The sequence below is a fragment of the Salvelinus sp. IW2-2015 genome, linkage group LG28, assembly GCF_002910315.2.
Source record: "Salvelinus sp. IW2-2015 linkage group LG28, ASM291031v2, whole genome shotgun sequence".
Lineage (NCBI taxonomy): Eukaryota > Metazoa > Chordata > Actinopteri > Salmoniformes > Salmonidae > Salvelinus > Salvelinus sp. IW2-2015.
In genome coordinates this window covers 23,332,655-23,341,156 of record NC_036868.1, presented here as the reverse complement: position 1 = coordinate 23,341,156, position 8,502 = coordinate 23,332,655, and positions in this window count along the sequence as shown.

Sequence of the window (8,502 nt, the reverse complement as noted above, 5' to 3'; positions counted from 1 at the left end):
GTCTAACATGTCACATTGTAGGACTGTTATACATGCCAAAGTTTAGAATTGTTCTTCATGTCAAAGTGTTGGACTGTTCTACATGTATGTGTTGGGACTGGTCTACTAGTCAAGTTTTGGCTGTTATACATGCAGTTTGGGACTGTTCTACATGTCAAATTTTGCGGACTGTTATACATGGCAGTGTTGGGACTTGGCTACATGTCACATGTTGGGACTGTTCTACATGCCAAAGTGTTGAGATTGTTCTTCATGTCAAAGTGGTGGACTGTTCGTACATGGCAGTTTTGTGACTGTTCTAAAAAAACGTGTTGTGACTTTCTTACATGCAGTGTTGGGACTGTCTACATGTCAAATTGTTCGGATTGTTCTACATGCAAAGTGTTGAGATTGTTCTTCATGTCAAAGTGTTGGGACTTTCTACATGGCAGTGTTGGGACTGGTCTACATGTCAAATTGTTCGGATTGTTCTACATGCCAAAGTGTTGAGATTGTTCTTCATGTCAAGTGTTGGACTGTTATACATGGCAGTGTTGGACTGGTCTACTAGTCAATAGTTTTGGGACTGTTCTACATCTCAAATTGTTGTGACTATTATACATGGCAAATGTTGGGACTGGTCTACATGTCACATTATTGGGACTGTTCTACATGCCAAAGTGTTGAGATTGTTCTTCATGTCAAATTGTTGGAACTGTTCTACAATGGCAGTTTTGGACTGTTCTAAATGCCAAAGTGTTGGACTGTTCTACATGCTAAATTGTTGGAACTGTTCTACATGCAGTGTTGGGACTGTTCTACATGTCAACGTGTTGGGACTGTTAACATGGCAGTGGGGGACTTTTCTACACACAAATATTGGATGTTCCTACATGCAAAGTGTTGGTAGTGTTCTACATGCAGTGTACTGCGACTGTTCTACATGTCAAAGTGTTGGGACTGTTCTACATGTCAATGTTGGGACTGTTACATGCAGTGTCGGGACTTTCTACATGCCACAAGTGTTGAGAATGTTCTTCATGTCAAAGTGTTGACTGTTCTACATTGCAATGTTGGGTCTGTTCTACATGGCAGTGTGGGACTGTTCTGCATGTCAAAGTGTAGGCACTGTTATACATGTTCAGGTTGGGACTGTTCTACATGCCAAATTGTTGGAACTGTTCTACATGCAGTGTTGGGACTGTTCAACATGTCAACGTGTTGGGACTGTTATACATGGCAGTGGTGGGACTGTTCTACACACAAATATTGGGACTGTTCTACATGCCAAAGTGTTGGGACTGTTATACATTGCAGTGTTGGGACTGGTCTACATGTCAAATTGTTGGACTGTTCTACATGCCAAAGTGTTGAGATTTTCTTCATGTCAAAGTGTTGGGATGTTCTACATGCCAAAGTGTTTGACTGGTCTACATGTCATAGTGTTGGACTGTTATACATGGCAGTGTTGGACTGGTCTACATGTCACATTGTTGGGACTGTTCTACATGCCAGTGTTAGTAGATTGTTCTTCATGTTCAAATTGTGGGATTGTTCTAATGGCAGTGTTGGGACTTTCTACATGGTAGTGTTGGGACTGGTCTACATGTCAAATGTTGGGACTGTTATACATGCAGTGTTGGGACTGTTCTACATGTCAAATTGTTTGGACTGTTATACATGGCAGTGTGGGACTGTTCTAACATGTCAAAGTGTTGGGATCTGTTCTAATGTCAAAGGTTTGGGACTTGTTCCTACATGTCAAATTGTTGGGACTGTTCTACATGTCAAATTGTTGGGACTGTATACATAGGCATGTTGGACTGTCTACATGTCAAATTTTGGGACTGTTCTACATGTCCAAAGTTGTTGAGATTGTTCTTCATGGTCAAAGTGTTGGGACTGTTCTACGTCCAAAGTGTTGTGACTGGTCTACATGTCAAAGTGTTGGGAATGTTATACTTGGCAGTGTTGGGACTGGTCTACATGTCACATTGTTGGGACTGTTCTACATTCCAAAGTGTTGGGTCTGTAACATGCAGTGTTGGACGTTATACATTTCAAGTGTGACTGTTATACATTCAAAGTGTTGGACTGTTCTACAATGACAAAATTGTTTGGAACTGTTCTACATGGCAGTGTTGGAACTGTTCTACATGGCATGTTGGGACTTGTTCTACATGTAAACGTGTTGGGACTATACATGGCGTGGTGGACTTTTCTACACACAAATATTGGGACTGTCTACATGCCAAAGTGTTGGGAGTGTTCTACATGTCAAATTGTGTGACTGTATACATGTCAAATGTTGGGACTGTTATACATGGCAGTGTGACGGCCAGTTTTTGGGACTGCTCTACATGTCAAGTGTAGGCACTGTTATACATGTCAGTTTGGGACTGTTCTACATGCCAAATTTTTGGAACTGTTCTACATGGCATGGTTGGGACTGTTCTACATGTCAATGTGTTGGACTGTTATACATGGTAGTGTTTGGACTGTCTACTAGTCAAAGTTTGGGACTGTTATACATGGCAGTGTTGGACTGGCTACAGTCACATTTTTGGGAATGTTCTACATTTGGCCAAAGTGTTGAGATTGTTCTTCATGTCAAAGTGGTGGAACTGTTCTACATGGCAGTGTTGGGACTGTTCAAAATGCCAAAGTGTTGTGACTGTTCTACATGGCAGTGTTGTGACTGTTATACATGCCAAAGTGTTGTGACTGTTCTACATGCCAAAGTGTTGGGTCTGTTCTACATGGCAGTGTTGGGACTGTTATACATGTCAAAGTGTTGGCACTGTTATACATGTCAGTGTTGGGACTGTTCTACATGCCAAATTGTTGGAACTGTTCTACATGGCAGTGTTGGGACTGTTCTTCATGTCAACGTTTTGGGACTGTTCTACATGTCAAATTGTTGGGACTGCTCTACATGTCAAATTGTTGGGAATGTTCTACATGTCAAATTGTTGGGACTGCTCTACATGTCAAATTGTTGGGAATGTTCTACATGCCAAAGTGTTGAGATTGTTCGTCATGCCAAAGTGTTGGGACTGTTCTACATGCCAACGTGTTGTGACTGGTCTACATGTCAAAGTGTAGGGACTGTTATACATGGCAGTGTTGGGACTGGTCTACATGTCACATTGTTGGGACTGTTCTACATGCCAAAGTGTTGGGTATGTTCTACATGGCAGTTTTGGGACTGTTCTACATGTCAAAGTGTAGGCACTGTTATACATGTCAGTGTTGGGACTGTTCTACATGCCAAATTGTTGGAACTGTTCTACATGGCATTGTTGGGACTGTTCTACATGTCAATGTGTTGGGACTGTTATACATGGCAGTGGTGGGACTGTTCTACACACAAATATTGGGACTGTTCTACATGCAAAAGTGTTGGGACTGTTATACATGGCAGTGTTGGAACTGGTCTACATGTCAAATTGTTGGGACTGTTCTACATGCCAAAATGTTGAGATTGTTCTTCATGTCAAAGTGTTGGGACTGTTCTACATGCCAAAGTGTTGTGACTGGTCTACATGTCAAAGTGTTGGGACTGTTCTACATGGCAGTGTTGGGACTGTTCTACATGGTAGTGTTGGGACTGTGGCTGTGCCGGGTGGAGATTATAACAGAACATGGCCAAGATGTTCAAATGTTCATAAATGACCAGCATGGTCAAATAATAATAATCACAGTAGTTTATCGAGGGTGCAGCAAGTCAGCACCTCAGGAGTAAATGTCAGTTGGCTTTTTTTAGCACGTCCGGTGAACAGGTCAGGGTTCCATAGCTGCAGGCAGAACAGTTGAAAACTGGAGCAGCAGCACGGCCAGGTGGACTGGGGACAGCAAAGGAGTCATCATGCCAGGTAGTCCTGACGCATGGTTCCTAGGGCTCAAGGTCCTCCGAGAGAGAGAAAGAAAGAGAGAAGGAGAGAAATTAGAGAGAGCATACTAAATTCCACAGGACACCGGATAAGACAGGAGAAGTCCTCCAGATATAACAAACTGACCCAAGCCCCCCGACACATTAACTACTGCAGCATAAATACTGGAGGCTGAGACAGGAGGGGTCAGGAGACACTGTGCCCCCATCCGATGATACCCGACGGGCCAAACAGCAAGGATATAACCCCTCCCACTTTGCCAAAGCACAGCCCCACAACACTAGAGGAAATCTTCAACCACAACTTACCAATCCTGAGACAAGGCCGAGTATAGCCCATAAAGATCTCCGCCACGGCACAAACCAAAGGGGGGCGCCAACCCCCAACAGTCCACACTTTGACATGTAGAACCGTCCCAACACTTTGACATGATAGATCCGTCCAAAACACTAAATGTAGAACAGTTCCAACACTGACATGTTAGAAACACAGTTCAACACTGCATGTAGAACAGTCCCAACATGTGGCATGTATAACAGTCCAACACTTTGGCATGTAGAACAGTCCAACACTTTGCATGTAAGAACGTCCCAACACTTTGACATGTAGAACCGTCCCAACACTTTGACATGTAGAACAAGTCCCAACACTTTGACATGTAGACCGTCACAAACATGCGCATGTAGAACAGTCCAACACTTTAAACAATGAAAAGAACAGTCCAACACTAGCCATGTAGAACAGTCCCGAACAACTTTGACATGTAGAACCGTCCAACACTTTGACATGTAAGAACAAGTCCCAACACTTTGACATGTAGAACAGGCCCAACACTTTGACATGTAGAACAGTCCCAACACTGCCATGTAGAACAGTCCCAACACTTTGACATGAAGAACAGTCCAAACACTGCAAGTAGAACAGACCCAACACTTTGACATGTAAAACAGTCCACAACACTTTGGCATGTAGAACAGTCCCAACACTATGACATGAAGAACAATCTCAACAATGACACGTAGAACAGTCTCAAAACTGCATGTAGAACAGTCCCAACCCTGCATGTATAACAGTCCCAACAATTTGACATGTAGACAAGTTCCAACACTGTCATAAAGAAGCAGTCCCAACAATTTGACATGTAGACCATCCCAACACTGCATGTATAACAGTCCCAACACGTTGACAGGAGACCAAGTTCACACAATGCCAGTGTAGAAGAGTCCCAACACTGCATGTATAAAAGTCCCAACAATTATGAACATGTAGACCAGTCCCAACACTGCATGTCTAACAGTCCCAACACTTTGACATGTAGAACAGTCCAACACTTTTGCATGTAGAACCGCCACATTTTGACATGTAGAACAGTCCAACACTTTGACATGTAGACACCCAACACTGCCATGTAGAACAGTCCCAACACTTTGAACAAGCAAGAAACAAGTCCAACACTGCCAAAGTAGAACAGTTCCAAACACGCCATGTAAACAGTCCCAACCACTGCATGTAGAAACAGTCCCCAACACTTTGACATGTTAGAACAGTCCCAACACTTGGCATGTAGAACAGTCCACACACTATGACAAAGAAGAACAATCTCAACAATGACACCGTAGAACAGTCTCAAAAACTGCCATGTAGAACAGTCCCAACCCTGCCAATGTATCAAAAGCAGTCCCAAACAATTTGACATGTAGACCAGTTCCAACACTGTCATGTAGAACAGTCCCAACAATTTGAATGAGACAGTCCGAACACTGCCATGTAAACAGTCCCAACACGTTGACAGGGAGACCAGTTTCCTCAACACTGCCTGTGTAGAGAGTCCCACACTCCATGTATAAAAGTCTGCCAACAATTTGACATGTAGACCAGTCCAACTTGCATGTCTAACAGCCCAACACTTTGAACATGTAGAACAGTCCCAACACTTTACATGTAGAACAGTCCCAACAATTTGACATGTAAACGTCCCAACACTGCCATGTAATAACAGTACCAACAATTATGAACATGTAGACCCAGTCGCCCAACACTACCACACGTAGAACAGTCCCAACACTGGCCATGTATAACAGTCCCAGACAATTTGACATGAAGAACAGCCCAAACAACTGCATGATAGAACAGTCCCAACACTTGACATGTAGAACAGTCCCAACACGTGTGTAGAACAGTCCAACAAACTGCGGTAGAACAGTCCCCTAACACTTTGACATGTAGAACAGTCCCAACCATTTTGTGTGTAGAACAGTCCCAACCACTGCCATGTAGAACACTCCCAACACTTTGGCATGTAGAACAGTCCCACCATATTTGGTGTGTAGAACAAGTCCCACAACACTGCTATGTATAACAGTCCCAACACTTCACATGTAGAACAGTCCCAACACTGCCATGTATAACAGTGCCAACAATTTGACATGTAGAACAGTCCAACACTGCCACCATAAGAACAGTCCCAAAAAACTTTGACATGTAAGAACAGTCCCAACACTGACATGTAGAAACAGTCCAAACACTTTGACATGTAGAACAGTCCCGACACTTTGACATGTAGGAACAGTCCCGACACTTTGACATGTAGGACAGTCCCAAAATTGTGCAGTGTTCAACAGTCCCAACACTTTGACACGTAGAACAGTCCAACAACTGCACATAGAAACAGTCCCAAAACTTTGACATGTAGAAACAGTCCCAAGAACTTTGACATGTAGAACAGCCCAAACACTGCACGTAGAACAGTCCCAACACTTTGACATGTAGAACAGTCCCCAAACAACTTTGACACGTAGAACAGTCCTCAACACTATTTGACACGTAGAACAGTCCCAACACACTTTGACACGTTAGAACAGTCCCAACACGTAGCAACACAAACACTGCCATGTATACAGTCCGGCAACATGACATGTAGACAGTCCAACAATTACCTGTAGAGCAGTCCCAAACACTGCCATGTATAACAGTCCCAACATTGATATGTAGACCAGTCCAACACTACCATGTAGAAACAGTCCCCAACACTGCCATGTATACACATCCCAACAATTTGACCATGTAGACCAGTCCCAAACCTCCAATGTATAACAGTCCCAACACTTTGACATGTAGAACAGTTCCCAAAAACTCCATGTAGAACAGTCACAACAAGTTGACATGTAGACAGTCACAACACCTAACCATAGTAGAACAATCTCGACACTACCATGTAGAACAGCCCACACTTTGACATGTAGAACAGTCCCGACACTTTGACATGTAGGACAGTCCCAGACACTTTGACATGTAGGAACAGTCCCCAAAATGTGCAGTGTTCAACAGTCCCAACACTTTGCACGTAGAACAGTCCCCAACATGCCAACATAGAACAGTCCCAAAACTTTGACATGTAGAACAGTCCCAGAACTTTGACATGTAGACAGCCCAAACACTGCCATGGTAGAACAGTCCAACACTTTTGACATGTAGAACAGTCCCAACACTTTGGGACACGTAGAACAGTCTCAACACTTTGACCACGTAGACAGTCCCAACACTTTGACACGTAGAACAGTCCACAACACTGCCATGTAGAACAGGTCACAACATCTGCCATGTATAAAAGTCCCAACAATTTGACATGTGACCCAGTCCCAACACTCCATGTAGAACAGATCCCAACAACTGCCATGTAATAACAGTCCCAACAATATTGACATGTAGACCAGTCCCAACACTACCATGTAATAACAGTCCAACACTTGACATGTAGAACAGTCCAAACCCCATGTAGAACAGTCCAACAAGTTGACATGTAGAACAATCACAACATACATGTAGACAATCTCGAACACCTACGATGTAGAACAGTCCAAAAACTTTGACATGTAGAACAATCCCAACGCTGCATGTAGAATAGTCCCGAAACTCCCATGTAGAAACAGTACTGAACACACCATGTAGAACAGCCCCAAATGGCCATGTAGAACCAGTCCCATCACTTTGACATGTACAACAATCCCAAACTGCATAGTAGAACAGAGTCCAAACATTGATAGTAGAACAGTCGCAACACTTTGACATGTAGACAGTCCCAAAACTGTGCAGTAATTCAACAGTCCCAAACACTTTGACATGTAGAACAGTCCCAACACTTTGACACTGTAGAAGCAGTCGCCAACACTTTGATATGTAGGACAGTCCCGACACTTTGGATATGTAGGAACAGTCCCGACACTTTGACATGTAGAAACAGTTCCGAACACTATTGACATGTTAGAACAGTCCCACACCGTGTGTAGAAACAGTCCCAACACACTGCCGATGTAGAACAGCTTCCCAGGGTGGCGCAGTGGTCTAGGCACTGTGCATCGCAGTGCTAGCTGTGCACCATGAGTCTCATGGGTTTCGCGCCAAGGCTCTGTGCAGCCGCCGCAACCGGGAGATTCGTGGGGCGACGCACAATTGGCATAGCGTCGTCCGGGTTTAGGGAGGGTTTGGCTGGTAGGGATTCCTTGTCTCAGTACTGTAAAAAATAAAATAATAATAATAAATAATAATAATTTAAAAAAAAATGTAATACAATGTAATGCACTCTACTGTAAGTCGCTCTGGAATAAGAGCGTCTGCTCTTGGCCCGTTAGGG